The sequence below is a fragment of the Orbicella franksi genome, chromosome 13, assembly GCF_964199315.1.
Source record: "Orbicella franksi chromosome 13, jaOrbFran1.1, whole genome shotgun sequence".
NCBI lineage: Eukaryota > Metazoa > Cnidaria > Anthozoa > Scleractinia > Merulinidae > Orbicella > Orbicella franksi.
In genome coordinates, this window is record NC_138157.1 from 17,323,880 (window position 1) to 17,345,229 (window position 21,350).

Below are 21,350 nucleotides of genomic sequence, written 5' to 3' on the forward strand. Positions count from 1 at the left end.
ACATTTATATATGGTTATTGACCAAATGTGAGGTAAAGATATATGAGTTATTGACCAAGTGTGAGGTCAAGATGGTTGGATATTGGCCAAGTTCTTTTTAGTGCAGAGTGCACTATTGGGATGGTTATGGGAGCTGCCTGCCGCTAAGGAACTAAGGCGCTATGGCCCTATGGGGCTATGGCGCTAGGGTGTAAACTTTAATGTTTGTGTAATTAATTAATTTCAATTAATTAATTAGTCTAGAGGCAACGAAGTAGTGGGGGTAGGGTGGGAAAGGTACATGTGTATTCTACGTAAAACACATTTCATCGCCGTCACTTAGATTTGAACATCGCAAAGCTATATATTTGTTTCAGGTAACCCCTTGCTCTCCTTGTGGTACCATTCTCCTTTGAACAAAACTAATTTGCCCTAAACGCATGCGTAGATTAGTTAGCGTTCGTGGCTTCTATATTAGGTAAAGGATACATTGCATATGGAATCACGCACAAATGTTGAGTGGTTTTCCTTATGGTAGAGCTCAACATGTAAGACGCATGCGTTCTAGCATCGTTAGTGTTATACACTATCTTTCCACATGGTATTTTATATGTCATGTCATGTGACCAAGGACGGCAGTTATTTTTCAGGTAGCGCCAATTGTCCCTTTTTATTGCAAAAGTGAAACGTTACTGTGGCTGCGTAGCTTTTAGAATTACACACAGGTCGGTTCAACAAATATCACCTGCTGTTTTCAATCTACAGTAATGTGCTTGTCAGGGTTCAAATGTATTGCTTCTCCTTTGCGGCTTGTTTATTTCTTGCCTTAATTGTGTCTGTAAGAGAGACCAAAAAGTTCCCAAGTTAGTGGCTTTAATACTCCGCAAATTGTAAATTTGTAACAAAAGAAACCAGGAAAATGCTCAAATATTGCTGCAGACACCGTGGTACCTGATGAAAGCACAAATTAATTTAATCAGTCTTTGAGGAGACTCATTCATATTGGCTAAGTAGCGCTGTTTATCTTCAATACTTTTCGTTGAAATGCTTCCCAGCCATCAATATCGTTGTGTGTTAATTTTGAATTGTTTTATTGTTAACAACAAAGGTGGCAACAGAAAAAGAAAGTGGTATTCCGTGACTATCTGATAATTAAATTAGTTCTTGTTCATCGGTAAAAATTTGCATTTGTAGTAAAGCAACATCGTTTCTGTTCCGTTTCTTCATCACTACATCAGATGTTTAACTTTCTTTCATTTATCTCCAAAAAACAAGGACATCTTCCGTATGTTTTGGAGAAAACAAGGGTTTCATATTACATGCCTTTGCGAGGAAAACAAAAGTATCAAGTTACAAAGTTGGCGTGAAGAGGTAAATTGTCGCGTTTGCTGCTTCGGCGTATTATTGAATTTAAAATGAACGAAAATCAACGTAAAACACCACTAGTAATTAAATTGTGCGTAATTTTTGGACCTTGAATTAAAATAGGACCTTGAAACATACACACTGCAAAGGGGAAAAGCCGTAGCAGACTACCAAGGTAGACACAAACCGGAAGTGAACCGAGCAGGGGTGAGTACTTATGGGACTACTGTACCAGAGCTATCAACTGCTCTCTGCACTATCTGAGTTGTCTCACTAGTTTTGCGTGTTTATGGACCGAGACGGAGTCTCGGTCCATAAACTCGCAAAAAAAAAAAGGAACGAGGACAATATCCAGGCATCTTGACCGAACAAGCTTGGTCAATAAAGGATTTATTATATGGCTTTCGGTGAAATTTTTCTTGCGGGACGCGGCGGTAGTCCCGAGCGGGCAAGATAGCTCCATCTTGCCCGCTCGGGTAGCCAATCACAGCGAAGGATTTGATTCATCTTGCCCGCTCACGGAGCTAGCCATATAATAAAATACATTTATGAAACGCAAAAGAAACGCACTTATACATTAGATGGGCTTATATCTGGGGAGGCTTATATCCGGAATAATATCTTTGTTGGTAAATAGCAGGGCTTTATATTCGGGTGGATTATAGCCGGGGGCGGTTAACGTGGGATTCTCGCATTTCTCGCAGCTCGTGGTGCAGCGCGGGAGGGCCTGCTCGCAGGCTAGATTCTTAAAGTGTTAAATCAACAGCCGATTCCCTGTAGGTAATTTTGCTATTTCAATCGCTATTTAACTTAGCATGCGGCCAACGCCAACTTATACCTACATGACAGTGACCAACTCAAAAACTCATTGGCTACTTTGGTCACTGTACACAATTAAATATTGTTTCTTCTAGTTAATTTCTATATGTATTTATTTTTCCTATATCATTGTAAACCAACTTACGCTAAGTTGTTTTTCTGTAAATAGTGTGCGATAATAAAAAAACTGTCCTCTTACTGATGATAAATTGCGTCATAACATTGTCAAAGTGGCTGTGGAACCACGAGCTACAGGCGAGTGGTTCCACAGTAAACTTTGACAATGTTATGATGAAATTTATCATCAATAAGAGGACAGACGTATAAAAAACTGACGTCAATTTGTTTTTTTACAATAACAAGACCCCAGAATGGTCAAATGCCGGGAATAAATGAGGGGAAAAGAAGCCTTAAACTTGCCGTAAACAAAGATAAGTGAATCACATTCAAAATGACGGAAGCATTGTCAATAGCTTTTCTCGCTTTTTGATTGGCTACTTAATTAAGTCCATAAAATCTCATTGGCTAAAAAGTTGACAGTTTGACAGCTGAAAGTTGAACTTGAAAGCTTGCATAAATTAAAATTTTATCCGTCTGTACTCTTATTGATGATAAAAATGAGCCAATCAGCGAGCGAGAAATTAGACAGTTATTGTGAAATAGTTCATTACAAGTAACGCAGTCCTATAGATTCAGCATTGAATATTTGGACCGACATGGTAACTTTTAAAACAGCTGCATAGTAAATAAATAAGGCCTTACTGTTTGGGAGTGTCAATGCGGCCACAGTGAAAACGCTATATAAGCACAACAAAAGCAACGAATAGAAAAAAATAATAATGCGGCTGGAGATATAAATTAAACGGCAGTGATCAAGATCTTTTTTTCTTCTCATAGCATCCATACATTCAGCTTGGAGAATTAAAAATTAACCCCGCGGCGAGATCGTTTCCAGGCGTTTTATCATTATGTACTCATTAATATTATAAAGTAGATCAAAAAAAGCGCTTAGCTAATAAACAAGTTAAAAGAAAAACAATTTTTTCAGTTTGCTGATGTACGAGACAAAACATGCCAAGTTCATCCCACACATTCCCTTATTCGGGTGATTAATTACAAAATTAATCTCAGAGCACATTTTTGTATATTCACCGTCGCATTATACTCTTGTTGAACCGTGTCTATTTGCATGTTTCGCGTAGGACGTTTTTTCTTTCCTCGACAAACAGTTCCCTGTGGATGGACAACACGCCAACGGTCAGTAAATTGTCTTATTAATAAGGTGTTTCAAATGATGATCTCTGGCGCTTGTATGTGTACCTAGTTTTGTCTCTGTGCACGTGACTAGTCGACGTTTTGAAAACTGGCCAATTTCTCCTTGCAGATTTTTCAACTACAACGTTTAAAGAAAAAGCTCGCCGCAAAATCACTGTTTTGAGCCAAAAGAGCGACAAGACACAAGCCAGGTAAAATCTATGCTTATTTGATATTGATTTGTTCATCTTTTTAGCATTCATTTGCGATTCTTCGAACCATTCTGTAAATCCTGTGTGGAAGGGATTTGCTGTGAAAAAGGACGCACATTCAAACAGCTTGTTTGAGTGCTGAGTGGTTTAAACTTGTACTTAATTCTTGGGTCTTTTTTAGTTCGGCATAGACCACTTTTAAAGACTGTGGCCTTCGGACGAAAGATCGGTTGAAATCTGTTCCACTTGTCTGAGAACAAAGAATGTCTCTGTACGTCCGTTACAGGGCGATCAAAACTGAGGCAATTTCCTTTTAAAAGAAGAAGAAGCCTCTTGAATCTTATCGGCGTAATAAGGGATTTTATCAAACATGTGATATTACATCAATGTATGCTTAGACTGATTACGGAACAAATTTAATACACCTGGTCTGTTTTCACCACGACGAGACTCTAAATTTCAAGCTTATTCAATTGTATAAATTCAATGCTTTTATCGATGTCTTTCTATAAAATTATAAAAATAAGAGCAAACGTATTTGCTGTTCACTCAACCAACGTTAAGAGAGTGTTAAATTTATAACTCTTAGCCAGGTGTGATATCTGTTTTGTTTACTTGAATTCTGGTATATATTATCTTATATCTCTGATTGTGCTATATCATTCAAACTGACTCGTCAAAGCGTTCCGGAAGAAATTTGATTTGAAGAGAGGATTTGTTATCTGAAGTGAAGCTTATTAATGGTTGCCTGTCTTGCCTGTCCATGTCTGCCGGTTACTTTTCCGTTGATAATTTTATTTCGGTCGGACTGAAACTGGTGGCGATGAAACACCGTCATGGTGACAACTGCATTATCGAAACTAAGGAAGGGTTGTGCCACGTCTGGAAGTCTTATTAGCTTGAAATAACATAAAATTGTTAATCCATTCACTGTAATTTTGGACAGCTGAATGTACACAGATAATACAGTTTGGGGGAGGCAAATTCCAAGTTAAGATAATAATTTGCTCAAACGTATAAATTTGAATAGTTAAGTGGCCTTTTTGTGAAGATGGGAAAAACTCTTTAACAATTTGAACACCCGAGTTCAAAATCTTTTCGAGACAAACTAAAATACCACTTCTTCTTTGTCAGTTTAAAAAATCATACGCGGTGTGTTTCCAAAACGTTGCGAAATCGTTTTAGAAAAGTAATTTTCTTTCTGTTTTAGATGTTTACTCTCAAGTCGACAGTGAGTCTGTTATCTAGAATAATTGTAATATATACGTTAATTGAAAGTGCTTTGGAGAGCAGAACAGCACTTGAACAACGTCTATAAAATTCGAAGAAAATTTTGCGTGAAACAATATTTTACAAATATCCTTGAAACAAAATTCAGAGAACGTGTCTTAACGAAGTGTATTATGTCTGAATTGAACAGAATTTGCTTCCTAATTTAACTTCAAGCTTGGTTATCGACTAAATTAGAAGAGTAAACTTCTTTTGACAATTTTCACGAGTTTGACGTTTGGTTATAAGAACCTATATAACGGTGGGGCACGACTATCATTTTTGTAAAATTTACACACTTCAAATTTTACATGGAGCTTTGCATTTTCGTTAAGATCCACGCGGAGAAAATTGTTATGAATGTTATTATGATAATCAATGTAAACGTCAGTTTTGTTGGATTGTCTAATGTGTGGCCTCTTTAATTATTTACCAGTCGTTAAGATGATACGGGGTCTAAATAAAACAAAAAATCCATAAGGCTTTCAAAAGGAGAAAAACTGCATGATGTCAGTTAATATTTTCGAGATATGTTCTTGAAATCCAATTTTGTTTCTTTTTGCTCGACTCTACTATGGTTCTGTCTACATGTGCAAATTTTCTCAGTGTTTTCATGCCTTAAGGGGATCCATGATCAGTATTCGAAGAAGAGTTTTAGTTTTTTAGTCGTTCGCAGTGTAAATTAATTTTGTAAGGTACGGTTTTAATTTGACAGCATGGGTAATTTATCAGCTACGTATTTAGTAAAAGAAGTCTACCTTTGAAATCGTATTTAACGGGCTGCATACTTCACAAGATATTATGAAAAACGCTTCCAGAGTTTGTTTTCATGGCTAGGGAGTGAGATTATACATAGATCTTATTTTAAAAGTGCCTGGGCCATCCTGAAAGAATACCATTAGCAGTTATCGAATATAGCTTGGTACATAAGGCCAATATTCTTTATTGTACGGTTTCGAGCAATTCAAGCTTGGCCGGTTTGCAAAAAATTTTATTACCCAGCAGTAGAAAGTAATATTCCAGGTCCGATACTAAGAAAACAGTATATTTTAAAAACTGATTTGTAACCAGGTGGTTCCATGAAACCAAAACATTGTCCATGGCTCCAAGACATTATATCGTACAGATAATAAAGCTTTCCAATTGGCTAATTTCAGTATTATATTGGTCTTGTTAACGGTCTTAGTCGTGTACACTGAAGGCCTAGGAAAACCTCCGGGTTATAATGTTTTATCTCATACGTTAGGTTGGATCGAGTTCACGATTTTACCGTTTTCTTCAACCAATAACGACAAAACTATTATAGCTCAAATATATGTGTATCCGATAACACATATCGATTGAAGCTTGCTTTGTTGTTCTACCAAGAGCGGCTGAATTTTTATCAGTGACCAGATCTGTAAACTATGACTTGAAAATGACAGCGTTTAAAGCCAAGCACCTGCCGAAGAGGACCCAAGGCGACAAAAAAAATTCATTATGCATAATATTTTTAAAACTGACTTGTAATTTATTGCGGGCAATGTCAAAAAAGCCAACGAATTATGAAACGAAACCTCAGGCGAGATCATCGGCTCTTTCGTAATGAAATATTCATGACAACTTTCTGAGCTAAATGACTTTTCCCCACAGTAAATGGAACATAGTTTTTCCTCCAAAAAGCACTCAAATCTGTTTAACCAGCTATTATGTAAACAAGTCCTGGAGTGTTCCATTTCCTTAGCACTTGCAATATACCCTTCGGGTTCAATTGGATGTTGACATTTGCTCTCTGTATCTCTAGTAGGATGTTTAATAAGTAACAGTATTGGCACTTTGCGGTATATACGACGGTCTGAAAACTAAGGTTATTGTCGGGCGAAATATTCTATCGTACATGAAGCACCTGTGGAAACGGCGATGATGAAAAAAACAGGTTAGTTACCTATTGTGGTATTAATTCAGCGAAATAATTTTGCTTATAGCATTCTATATAATTAGCTTTCAGCTACTTTCGTTTCCTAGCTAAGCGTTCTACCGCGAAACATTTCCAGCCTCTAAAAGACGTCACCTAATGCAGTTAATTAAGGCGGCTTCCAAAGGAAGTTAACGTTTCGGCGGTCCGTTTTTGAGTGGACATCAACCAACGATTTAATTCGACGCGGAACTTATGGCGCCGCTTAATGCTAACAACACTAACATAATTCAATATGGTATAATCCTCAATAAGATATTTTGGAAAAACAGAAAACAATAAATTCACGACAATTAAGTGCCGCATTAAAACTTGGGAATAATTTCAGAAAACATTGTTACTTACAGGAAGCTTTCATTGTACCTAGCATTGAGGGTCGGTTTTTAAGTTGAGAGCGACGCAAATATGAAAATTAACAATTAAGACAGAGGAGTTACGATAAAATTTGCCGTCATGCGTCCTGTTTGACGGACAATCATCAAGTTAAACAACAACAACAAAAAAAATACGCGAAGGTCTATGCCGAACTGAATTTTACCAGTAGGTTACATTGGCATTGCTTATTTTAAGCTTTTTTTCAGTGCGACATCATGTCGTTCAGACCTCAGACTACAAAATCGACGAATAATTCTAAGTGCCAAGGTATCCCGTTTTTGACATCAAATTTGACCAGATCAAAGGAACCTTCAGTATTCGTCAAAAGCTAAAAAACAGTTTCAACTTGTAGGCTAACCTGTTTCAGAATAGCGCTCACTTGGAAAGCTGCCAAGAAAACAGCTAACTCGCAAAATTTTGTCTCCAGTGCCCAGTCCCTTTCCGGCCCTATAGGGGTTGAACCTAGGCGAGAGACCAGGTAGACTCTCTTCTCCCGCCTGGGTTCGATCTCGGCTCTTTATTATATGGCTGCGTCTCACAAAGACTATGAACTACCGAATTCACGAATATCATTGGCTGAAATCGATATTGACCGCGGTCTAGATTTTCCCATCTAGACCGGCATCTAGCTAGACCGGTTTCATTTTGCGTTGACAAAGTAGCAAACTAAAATACAAAGATGTTCACCATTTTCTTTTATTTTCTTCTCAATCATTTATGGCACTGCCAAAAAGCCTGATGACAAAACAAACAAGTAAAGAGAACGAGCAAATTTCGGCAGGTTTAAGTTAAGCTCATCGCCGTTCGAAAGCAAACTGTCGGCAAACCAGTTACGTTAAACGAATTAAAGTTTTCTTCTTTGCCATATAATAAACGTCTTATTAACCGAGCTAAGTCGGTCTGTATGGGAGAATCTTGACCTCGGTCGTGTGTACAGACCTCACTGCGTTCGGTCTGTACTCACGACCTCGGTCAAGATTCTCCCATACAGACCTCCAGCTCGGTTAATAAGAGCTAAATATAGACCAGAGATGGGAGAGTTCATGGAACTGGAGTTCGCAAAATATTGACCGAAAATTAAAATAGGAGAAGTCCTTCTTTTTTCTACACCCGAAATCCTTCATGTGCATGCTTCTGCCAGTTGATTTAAAATTATTCTTATTTATGTCGTTGATGTCTTCACTGTTCTTATGGTGATGCGCATGCGTACTGAAAACGAAGCTTGTGTTGGCGTGCGCGATCTTTCCCACTTTTCGCACCAGTTTCTTGTTTTTCTTTCCTCGAGCTCTGATTGGTTCATTTGTTTGTTTTCGGAGTTTGCCGGATGTCCATTGATTCTGGCCCCTACGATAGTCATTAGCGATTGATCTGATGACCAATATATCCTTTCCATCAGGGATTATTGTTCGTATTACCGTGTAACTGGTATAATTTCTACCGTCGCCATAAAAGCAGCTTTCAGAAAGGCAATTTGTATTGCCTCTTGTTGATGTACAGTTCCAGAGGGTAAGAGTTGAAAAGGCAAAATTGTCGTTTTCACGAAGACTGGTTAATGATCAGTGGATTGAGGCTTTGTCTTCAGGTGTTGTTTTAAGTTCGATATTGGTTCTGTGAAAGTCCGCACATCCTGTAGGAAATTGAGATCTTATTTTTTTTGGAAGTTGAAGATGGCTCTTAAAATTGTTACCAACAGCTGAATGACAAAACAAAGTTTTCGCCCATATTTCGACGGCGTGTAATATTCTGACGAATAGCCAAATTCAACGAGGATGGGAATCTACCGAAGGAGAGAAAGGGAAATTCACTGACGTCTGCGTCATCTGGAAGAAAGTACTTCCGATACCAATCAAAAATATACGAGGATGGGAAAATCTGATAAATAATCATCCTGGGCTTTAACTGTCATATTTGTTTAGTGACTTGCCACGCTTGCTTTACAAGTCTGTTTATTTCAGCAAGTTAAGCGATTTCCTTCAAACTAAGCTCGACAAAGAAAGAAATGATCGTTTTCTCCTAAAACAGGTCGATTTATGAGATAATTTTTGTATAATGCTGTAAAACCACGTCATCAGAAAGTCCTAGGTATGCGGGCATCCTCCGTAAACAAACAGCAGTGTTTTTTGTACTCTTCAAATCAATGCCATTTGCAAGCTACTCCGATCCGATTTGGATCCTTAAGTTAAAAAGTTTTCTCACGATAGTTAACTATCTCGTTAAGAAACTGGTTACACTCAATAAAAATTTTGCGTATTCCTTCAAAGTCTCTGCACAAAGTGAATTTCCCATCTGATTACGTAACCCAACAATTCTGGATGCAGTTTGTGGCAGTCAATCACGTGTCTGTTTAGTTTGAAGGCCTTATATAAGTCCACTCCCCTTTCACCACGGTTAGTTCATTTAATCTTTTCAATGTTAAGAGTGCTTTCTTTCGCTTCTCATGGGCATCCCAGTTGTGATGTTCCAGCACTTCATCAGCAGCTCCCCATCACTACTGACCGCTGAGCTGACGACAATGTTAACAACAGCGCTAACCTTACGTAATTTTTGGGATTTATGACCTTGAAGGTCATGAAACACTTTCAACTCGCGATTGTTGAAGATAAATGAAGGATACTGAGTTAAAACATTCATTCCACTGTTGGCATGGTTTTAAAAGGACTTTTCGAGAAGTGATGGAGAGATATACGTATTGCTGTTGTTGTTTTTGCATCTACTGTTTTTGTTGTCGTTGTTATATCTTATTGTTGTTGGCATTGTTATCTGATATTATTTTTGATGTCGTCGTTACTACTACTTGTTTTGTCGTCGTTGTTATATGTATTGTTGTTGTTGTTACAAATGTTGCTTGAGTTTGTTTGAGGTTTAGAAACACATGGCATAAGATAACATCACTTTGTTTTAAGGGGTTTGCAATGATAGTTTCAAGCTTACAATTAATTCTGGAAACCATTCTGTGAGATCTTTGATGATACTGATCTGCGTCAATTTGTTGCTTTTCCATTTCTATCCTCTGTTTTCAGCAAATATTCTTCAAATACTTCCGATCTTCTGTAACTTCTCTACATTTTTTTTTATTTTGACTAGTTTCTCCATCTTTATAATCCATTTTTTTCCCTGTATAATACACTGAAACCATTTTATCTCAGTAGGGATAAGTCGATATCAGTTTTATTAGTGCACGACCGTACAATATCCCTCGCTGATATCAACAAGCGTCCTTTAAGCTCGGCAATAACAAGATTGCCCGTAAACATTGACAATGCTTTCAATCGCTTATGCTCACTTGAATGGGTGCAGTAAATTTCAATTAATAAAATTGTTAATTTATTTATGCAATTGTTTCTGACTCATCTGGATTGGTACATCAGACGAAAAGGTTTTATATTATAAAATGACAAGCACGTAATTGGTCACGCGGCATGCAAAAACCAAACCAAAACAAAACAAAACAAAACAAAAATCCACAGAGGTGCATCTAAAAAAGCGAAGTGTTACATTATTCAAATTTTTAAGGTCTAAGATAATTTTTCTGTTGATGTCGCTCAAGGATCCGTAGATATCTTATTGCATGTGTGTGTCTCTTATTTTTTGTTAGCTATGCATGCACTCCCCTGGCTTCTTAAGACAAAATAAATTCTACCACGGCAAATAAAATGTATCTTAGATGAAGAAAAACAACAACAACAACAACAACAACAACAACAACACTTACGCCAACTAAAACATAAAAGGCTTTTTTTTTGTAGCTGACCTGGGGCTCAAGTAGCAAAGTTTAAGATGGAAAAATGCTAATCAGTTGTAAAGTGCAAAATATGAAGAAACAGATATGCTCCACATGAAAGTACATCCATTAGCTTTCATTTAAATTATCGCACAACGGATTCAAAGTTCGAACGATCTTGAAATAACGTGCACCCCATGAACGTTCTCTCAACAGCTTTCACTTGAATAACTTCACAATTTGTGGAATCTATCACGAGATGTTAATGAACACATGCGAGCAAGACACGTGCGACTGACTCTTGAAGTAAAAAAGGTTTTAAGGTTGTTGTTTTTTTTTTTGCAATTTGGAAATTTTTGATGTACATATTATTAGCTTCTAATATCACGCTAGGGCACAGTATGCTTTTTAATTTCCAAAGTTGTATTTTCCATAATATTGTCTTTTTTTGTTTTTTCCAAACTAAATAGGGGAACTAGAAACAGGGTTGTTTAGGTTGCGGTTTTAAAAAAGAGAAACAAGAAATGACGTTATTGACAGTTTTTTCACAAGTTGTTCAATTCTTATCCCTTCATTTTATTTAACAACTGAAGCTAAAAACAGTTTTTTAAGATTCTCACTAAGTGAGCATGCACCTTTATATTTTCGCTCTTGGTTAGAAAAATATATGTATATTCAGAAAGAAGTATTAAAGCCATGTATTCATACAAATGCGACGGAGTGCAATATCAAATTGACGCCCTCAAACCCTGGAATTCTAAAAGGATTTAAGTTTAGCTAAGCAATCTAGAGGACTTTCATTAGCTCCACAGTTTCGTTATTAAAAGACTCGCCCACGCCAAATTAAGTTAAAGTAATGGCCATGTCTTTCCAAACACAGCTTAAAGGTAAACATATATTTTGATATCTTCATAGATTTTTGGGCCAGTAGTAAACAAGAATCTTGGAAAAAGAGCTGAAATGAGTAGGAAAAAATTGTAAAATTGTCACGATTTGGGCACGCATATTTTGTTACAAAATATACACAAAATATTCAGTAAGACTAATATATACGAGCTACGATTGCTGAGGCCCACGCAGACACAAAAATTATCCTTGTTTGTATTGGTTTTCAGAGAATTTTATAAACAACAGGTCTGCTTCTATATTAACTTCAAACGTTCCGTGTAAACAACTACTGGAGATCAGTAAATGTTCCCCACGGGCCGCAATTTTGCGAAAACAGAATTAGCATTAACCGTTAAATAGATCCTGGACGCTTGCTTGGCGTTATTACCTTATTACATGATATATCTACGAGGGTCTGTTTTGTGGATTGAAGACTTTAGGGGGTTCGTGGGGCCAAATTTCTGCGTTTTGGAAAGACTGCTGTTTCTTGAAGAGTTGTCTAAAGATTATCTTTTGTCTTTGTCATATCACGGTAAGTAAATGACAGAAATGTGGATTAACAGATACCATTAAAAATAGTTATTGGTTATAGTTATTTACTTCTGTCCATCGGTGAAAGTGGAAAAATATCATGCAGTATTGCTACTTATCCATGGGTTAGTTCTCTTTTAACCTAACACACAAAAACGCACTCTTTTTCTCAAGGAGATGTTATTAATTTCAATGGTGGATAAAAACTTATAGTAAAATATTGATGCTTGAAAAATCAGTATTTTGTATTTTTTGCGGTGTGGAAAAATTGAAACCCGTCTGAGAAGAACCTGTGTGTTTATTTAAAAATCAAAATTAAAATCAAAAGTTTATTCATCGTAGAAATATCAGCTATTTTATTGAACAAGAGGGACTTTTGAACTTTAAAAAATTCCTGAACATGATTACATACGAGATGGAAGAAATTAACGTTTGGTTTTCCAGCCTATTTCAATCGGTTTCAATTTTAATGGTTTCATTTGACTAATAAATCCAGGTTTTATTAACGGAAACATTTTGCATAAAATTGCCTCATTTTGTGAAAAAGAAAAAGAAAACAAAAAAGAAAGGTGAAAAACTAGCAGGAATAACACTTGTAAGTACAATTTCCAAAAAAAAATCTAAGAAAGATATCTTTTTAAAGTTAATAATTTGTTACGGAGCAAGCTGAGCTCGCTGCCTGTTAATAAACGAAATCTGAAATTTCGAGTTGTCAAGCTCCACTTTGACTTTCTTGACAATTGACTGCATCTCTTCCCTCTACACTTCCTGCAACTTGATTTCCTACTTGGAAAGGAAGCCACCAGAGAGCTGTTAAAAGGTTGAAAAGTTTTAAATCAACAATTTTGTCAAGAACTCGGCGTATTTCACTTTCAGGTGATCGATTATCATTTTAATTCCAGTTCTGAAGGCGAAGACAACACAAACTATAATGTCTCTGTGTATACCTAACTTACGCCTAACATTTATTAACATCGGTTTCTTTGAACTCCATGCGTGATTGATTAACACTTGTCAAATTATATTTTTGTTTTTATGTTATTTTTACTAAGGAAGACTAAACATTTTAAAAATGCATAATGTCAGTTCGAGTACATTTTGGATGTGCCGATGTGAAATGTTAGTCTAAGTTGTAACGGAACAAATAAGTTACGTAACAAAAGGAGAGATGTCGAAGAATATCAAAGGAAATTTAACTGGGTAACTTACTGAAAAGGGTTATGATCACGTGGCACGTTTCTAAATTATCTTTTTCAAAATTACGTCTGAGTTCTTAATATTGAAGCATCACCTTCCTTCATATTTTTATCATTAGTAAAACTTTAAATGGAGAAGACATTCTTTCTTTAGGTAATTCCTTAGAAATATCCCAATAGATGGCGATTTTCGACGATAGCGCTTAAGTGTGACACGTTAGCGTTACGTCATAAATATAGGTCTTGTCACTAAGCAACGAAGTTGTCAAAAGCAGCTCTTTCCATCTAAATTAGGGGTCATCCCATGTTGATAACAAATCAGTCTTTTTATGGTTTGTGACATTCAGCTGTCCGATCCAACAATGTTGTCTTTATGTCATCTTTGCGTTCGTCAGTACATTTAACAATTTTGAGGATTTAAAGCCAGCCGAACAACGGTATAGAATTACCCATAATATTTCTGCATCTTCCATCTTCCAACTAGAAATCGTCGCCATTTTGCAGACGACCTTCAACCACCGCACACTAAATTAACAATTAGATTATTTGCTTGAGATTTCTATCGCAGCTACGCAAAGAAGCGGCCGCCATTCTGTTAACAGCCGCACACTGCTAGGCTACTCACTATCTACACCAGAATAGAAGGTGGGTAGCGTAGCCAATAAGAGAACTGTATTTGTAGATTTGTACTAATGATTGTGTGCAATGGCTCCAAAAAGATTGCAGCATTTGCAATTGCAGAGTACCACTAATGATCGTTACATATCATAATTATTATTGTTAGGGTTTTCTTGTTCGAAGATCCATATTTATTCTAATTAGAACTGAAGGTATTGACGTTGTCATGACAACTTAACTACAATCTTTTGTTGGCGCCAATTCTAGCTGATTTTGAACATCTTGCCACTCGGAACGTCACATCCAAATTGTTTCCTATCGCGTGTGCCCAAATTTCATATTTGAATTTCCACGACGAAACATTTTTCTTTAAGTTAGATCCTTGGTAGATTTGTAATCGTCTTTTTTTCTCATAGGGCATCAAAAAAGCAATATAGAGCTTCAGTAAGTCTCAACAAATAGAAACAGGGGTAAAAACGGCGTTAGGACACAGAAAAGATAATTATAAAACATTATTTATATTGCTCTCCCGTCTTCTTTGGGGGGAAGGGGTGGGGGTGGGGGAGGGGTGTGTGACAGGTTTTAAAAAGACGAGAAAATGGTGATCTGCCTGATATCATGGAAATTTAATTTGGGTGAGCGTTTTACACTTGCATTGCTCATCAAATCCAAGACTCCTCGATGAGATTTTTAGCTATCGTACATTTATGCAATAAGCCAAAATTGCCTACAGTCCATCGAAAATGTAAGTTTTTAAAGAATTCAATGCATTGTTCTGTCTAAATAAACAGCTAGCCCCCCCCCCCCCCTTCCAAAAAAGAAAGCCGTTTGTTATCTAGGAAAGCGGAAAAAGTGCTTTAAGGTGGCTGACAAAAGCAAGAATTGTTAATTATTCACATTAAGTTTTATTTAAGGTTCCGTCTTTTGGCTGGGCAAGCGAACTAAGTATTTTCATTTATTATATGGCTAGCTTCATAAACGGGCAGCATGACCCAAATTTTACATTGTGATTGTCCACCCGAGCGGGCAAGATGGCACCCTCTTAACTGCACTTGCTGTGTACCGTAAAAAAAATTTCCCCCCCACAAAAAAATTTCCCCATATTACATCCTTTACTGACCAACCCTATTCGGTCAAGATGGCTGGATATAGGCCTTGTTTATGGACCGAGACGGAGTCGAGGTCCATAAACATGCAAAATAAAACTTGGCCAATATCCAGCCATCTTGACCTCACGTTTGGTCAATAACCCATATATACATGTATATAGTAGGGAGATTAAATTTTAAACCCTAATTTGGCCCAGCCGTTGCCAATTAGACAGGGTAATTTAACTTTTGAATGACTTGGTGAGTTTCTGAGCCATTTTAACGAAATGAAATTCAGTTTCTGTCCCAATATTAAGTTGTGTTTTCACTCGTCGGAAGTCTACGCTTGATCGTTTTAGCTTGTTGTTATTAAAAGAAAAATCGAATTGACGCCAGCGTTTTTTCCTCCAATAGCTATAACGAAGATTCTTTCATTGAATTTGTTGCTGATCCCCAAACAGGTTTGATCTATTACGCTGACAGCTCTATGTAACAATTTTGGGAACTCTCGAACATATTTATTTTTTTTACTTTACCTGCGCCTGCGATATGATTCAATTCCGTTTTACAATTGAGAATATTTAGACGATTTTAATTTGAGATTAATTTTCTGAAATGAAATGTTTCGCTATTGCATTACACATTAAAATGCTTTCAGTTCAAATTAATTCAAGTAAAAAAACAAAAAACAAAACAAAAACAAAACAAAACACTTTTTATCGATAACTGTCAATTTCCCATTCCCTTTTAAAGCAGCTGAATGCACCCAGTGCAGTATTTATAAATTCAAATCATAATTTTCTACTTCGCTGTCACGAAAATGATAATATGAGGTATTAGACCATGGTAGAAATAAACGCTCTTTAGTGGTTAGTTGATACTTTCCATACAATGGTGTAATACACGTTAATCTCATGTTATATTCAGAAGAAGAAAAAGACGTGAAACATTAAACAGAAGCCCCTTGCAATTTGCCTATTTTGACTGAAGAAGATAAAAAGACTTTACCAGAGTTCACGAGGAACAAAAGAAGACAGCAAACTCTACCAAACAACAAAACCAACGAACGGAAACAATTACAGGTCGTTTTGAACCTGTGAAGTACCCAGTGTCGGTTTTCATAATTATAATCATTGTAAGTAAGTAACTCGACAGACGAACGCATGGTAAAAATCTTGATTAATATTCGGCTTGCAGACTATGGGAGTAAAATGTTTTACAGAACAGGAGAAAAAAACAAAGCATTGTTCAAAGTTCCCCTGTTCGTTTAATTTTTAACAGTGTTCCATATTCGTAATTTCAGCGACGTAAAATATCGGACCCGGTGCAGAATTGTTCATTTGCACCTAATTTTGTATACTGTCAATTTTGGGGACTTACTTAAAGTGTTATTGTTCCTTTTTATTTACCTTTCACGACAAATGGCAGAATTTCGAGCACTTTCCCAAAGAAACTATCATTACCGTAATCACGCACTTTAAACAAAACACGCAGAAGTCAAGGTCTCTCAAATCTCTCACAATTATATTTAGTTCGTAGTTAATAACGAAAATCATATAATATTATATTTTAAAGACCCGAGGGTAAAACAGAGAATGTATTATGGCAAACACTTAGTTATGTTTTGTCGAGGGATTTCACTCTGTTCAGTTGTGCTTATTTCTGTCGTTCATCTTGCGTCTGATTGGCTGAGAATCAGCTGATAAGCATCGCTTCCACAAATAATTGCTAAAAGTCACGATCTCGAGCCGCTCTGTAAGAAACGTCTCTTTTCATGCCCAGACAAGTGGTAAATTTGACTCCTTAACTCGATGAAACCTGGCTGAAGAAACCTAATTTAGAGAGACGTACTATAGGCCAGTTTAAAGAAGTGAGTATTCTTGGAAAACTGTGCTAGCAAAAGTTGGAACTCATATCAAAAGGAATCGAAATACAATGTCTTCAAAAGGTAAGTTAATGTCAGTTGAATTGCAAATGTAAGAGAAGAAAACCTTTCAGTATTACACAGCGATGTCGATAGTAAGAGAACACTTAGCGAATGAGCAGTTAGAATAATTCTTACGGTGTTGAATCCACTGATAAAAACGTGATATGATATATTATTTTATTTACTGGAGAGCCCCTAGCCTTGCACAAAGTTGCAGCTTTTATAACGTAGTCGGTTGGCCAATAGGGGTATTTCAATTGTTTTATATTATTTATTTTTTTTTTTTTTTCGCCGCGCAATGTACGGACCCGTTCTATCGTAAAAAAAAACCAACGTGTTTTCCATTTTGTGCAGCAAAAAGGCAGCGCAGTCACGACATTTAGTGCGAAGAGGAAAGCTGCAAACACCTTATCTTTTGTGCATCTATTAGCAGCTTTTCTAGACCTCACTATGTACATTAATGCTCAACATCCGTTTACACTGGTATGAATTTCTTAATTTTGATTGGCCCTTTAATTTCATCTAAAAAAAAAGTGGCTTAAAATTTCCGTCCTGTTAAAAGCGAAAATAAAGTTCGACACCTCGTCGTTTATCAAAACTGCAATGCATACATCTTCCAAATTTTCCACTTTGGCCTCTGTTGTATTCACTAGACGCATTGACAATATTGAACTATTCGCAGTGAATATTAAGTAAAGTGATGCACTTTGTGTATGCTGTCAACAAACTAAATACAAATATGGCAAGGGATCGCAAACAAAAATGCTGCTGGTATACGTAGGGTCTGTAAATGATCTGATCAGCCAACAATAGAAATAGAATGTCAATTAAGCAAGGCCGATACCAAGTCGAAAACTAACACGGCAAAAACATGATAGAGAGTCCAAACTGAAGGCCAATATGAAAGCATGGACAGCTGTGTCCGCCTTGTTGAGTCTCATATTAGCATGGCGTTGACGAGACCCAGCCAGGTCGAAATACTGATCTGTCCAGAAAAGGCTTTCATTTTGGATTTCATCATGTCATCGCTTTACGCTTTCTAATTTAATTAACACAAACACGTGTACATATTTATTTACTGCCAATATGACAAAAAGTGCATTGTTTTTACACTGCACTGTGCTCACGTGCAGTATTTTCCGAAGAATTACAATTCCTCCAATAAAAAGTATTCTTACATGCAGTGCAACGTTCGCGAGGAAAGAATATTAACTCCCTCCAATATCTGGCCGCTTGTCAGCGAGTAAACTTGAAAAGTTTAGTTCAAAAAAAATGGTACCTATTTGTCAAAACTCACCATAGAAAGTCTGTAAGTTTCCCGTAAAGAAGGTATACCGGTTATCAAGTTTTAAAATGAAATTCACGCAAATGTAACCTGTCTAAAATCAAAATCAGCAGTAGTAGAAAAAAAAAAGAGATGTGTTCGTTATAACTGCAAGTCATTTCTTGTTTTTTTTTTTACATCATTGAACGATGTATTCTTTGAAAACAAATGCGGGCAAACTTGAATTGCAATTTTTGTGTCCCGCAATGTAATATTTCATGGCGAGAATGACCTATATTGGAGTTAACTTTGCTTATTCGTGCCAACTGCTTTATGTTGCCATGCAGTTTTGTGAATTTTATTTGTCTTTTCAATTTGTCGTCCAAGAAAGAAGATACAGTCTTTTCTCTTTTTAAGAATGTATGATTTTTTATGCCCAGGCTATTTTTCTGCCAACTTTAACTTTAGGCTGAAAATTTTCCTGTGTATATTCTCAGATTGCAGAATATAGTGCATGTATTTCAGTAAAATTAAATGGATGTGACTAGGAATTGAATTATCGAATTAAACTTTACGCTGTCTGTATCGTGTTACTTTGCCTACGTGCTTTATCTCTTTACCTTATTTACCCTTATTACCATAGTTTTCATAAGTAAAATATATTTCATTAAAAAAACATTGCGATTTGATTGTAATTTATTTTCTATCAACTCGCAAAAATGCTCTTAAGAAAATTTCGGCTTTGTGTATATTCTAAACATATTCTTTAAATTTGCTATTTTGAGCCTTGATATTGTTACAAAACAAAGGATACGAGAGTTTCACCACGCACGTTTCGCAGAATTGTCATATTTGCTTGGATTGCGAAACAGCTTTGTTTCTTCGAGCGATTTCTCATGACGTCATGGCGACATATGCATATTAGCGTTCCTGAACAATGGAATTTATTTCCTGTAGGAAATGAGTTCTTTTCGTATTTAAAAACTTCTTTTTCTGAATACCAATATGGCCGCCGGAAAAACGTTCTCAAAGAAAAATGAATCATCGTTAACTACAGGACTGCTGCACCCAGTTCCAAACTGTGCGGATCTGTGCGAGACAAAAGTCACTGGATTTTAATGATAAAAATTGATACAAAAATTGATAAAAATTTGATACAAATTCAACTATAATACCGCTTTTCGATTGTAATTAAAGTACCAATAACGTAAAAAAAATGTATAAAATGATGTAATCCTTGCATACGGTGGTTGCGCGCGCGGTACGAGCGGCAGTCAAAACTGAGCTGTCCTACCGAAATGACATGATAATAGTCTTTTTCCTCGCAGTTACCAAAAAACAAAAACAATGCTAACGTTGCTTTGGCCTCTTCTCATGCTTCACGCGTGAATTCTGAGTTTAATTTGACGAGGAGCAACATATGTTGTTCAAAATAACTTTAAAGGTTTATGGCACCGCACGATCGAGTCAATAGCACAACACAGGAGCCCATAACATGGAGCGTCCATATTGACTACATCCGGGAGTCATGCATGCAACCATTTGCGGAATCTTTTAATTTTTAGAACAGCGCTTCCTGCTAAGAAAGTATTGTCCAATGCATTGACAGTGTAGCAATGTAATGTCTTAACTGTATTATTTATCGGGCGTTTCGAAGTGGGGGCGCGAAAACTGCCAGATAACAGTAAATTTGGAATTAAGTTTGAGCCAGTATTCCTTTGGAATCATAGAGATTTGTATGAATTTATTTTTTCAGTGATACTTTCTTCTTATAGCTTTCGACCGTCCGTTTTGACTTAGACTAATCTCGAACTCAACCAAGAAATTAGAAGTGTGAAACGTGTTTGTCTCAAAGAAATTTGTGACTTTCAATCCTAGGTTAGGTCACAGTCAACCATTTGGGGGAACTTTTATTTTAGAATAGCGTTTCCCTTCTACTAACTATGGTTAGCTAGAGTTGATAGTCTCTGAACAATCCAGTCAGTACAACTTCTGTGCTAATTCTCTCAGGCTGCATTCCTCTTTTAGCCACTCGCTTAATGGTTTTCTTGCTTCTGGCGTAACAAAGCTTAATTTGCTTTTTCATAAAGCTGATACTTGGCAATGTTTAGTTCAGCCTGTCTTATTGCAATTTTGCTGTCCCGTGGCAAGATAAGCTAACTGTTTTTTTGTTAATGCGCCCCTAGACGTTAGTTGAAGAGCTGTCGCTATCGTCGTGCTGAAGCGTAGATCTCAATTTTACCTCATCAAGTGGGAATGAAGCGTAAGAGAAATAGCAACCATACACATGTAGGCCTTAGTCCTTCAATAATCCCTCACAAGTTAGCAGGCGCGCGAAATCCCGGGAGAGTATAAAATTAGCCAATCCTATGACGGGAAACTCTACTCACGTGGGCATCCCAAGTGGCTTTACACGCATTTTCATCTTCCACGAAAACATCCACGCAACGCTCGTGGTAACCCGCGGAAGAACTGGGTACCATATCTAAAAATAACTTCAAAGGGATCCCTTAGTAATGAGTCATAACTCTCTTATCCTTTATCGTGTCTTGCGAGGCGTGCTTTTTCAGGGGTTGTTACTTTAGGCACGTTTTCGTACAACTAAATACTTTCTGTCTATAGTCCATTCAGATCAAAACTGGCTCCCAACTGATGGCCTTAACATAGATTTCTTTCGAAATTTCTTATAAAAAAGGTTTTAGGATTTGTTAGTTTAATTATACCAAGAAAATGCCCCAAAGTTGGTGGATAATTTTGTTTATTTACTTTCTTCTCCTGCCGTCTTGACGCACGGTACAGCGTTATTGGGCACGAAAATTTAACTGCCATTTCACAAAAAGAGGAACAAATGCAAAATAAATTCGCCATCTAATATATCTGATCAAGAGAG

The 21,350-nt window shown here is 36.7% G+C and overlaps 1 protein-coding gene across 2 annotated transcripts in view; it reads left to right on the forward strand.

The window, feature by feature from the left end:
* The first annotated feature begins 3,116 nt into the window (after positions 1-3,116).
* LOC145466451 (uncharacterized) overlaps positions 3,117-21,350 on the forward strand; it is a 31,636-nt gene continuing 13,402 nt past the window's right edge. The window contains exons 1-2 of one of the 2 annotated variants that reach the window (XM_081450171.1): positions 3,117-3,420; positions 3,548-3,629. The gene's annotated coding sequence lies outside the window, so the exon portion shown is untranslated. Of the gene's footprint in view, positions 3,421-3,547; positions 3,630-16,129; positions 17,218-21,350 lie in introns of those variants that run through there. The other variant, XM_081450170.1, reaches the window with a different exon arrangement.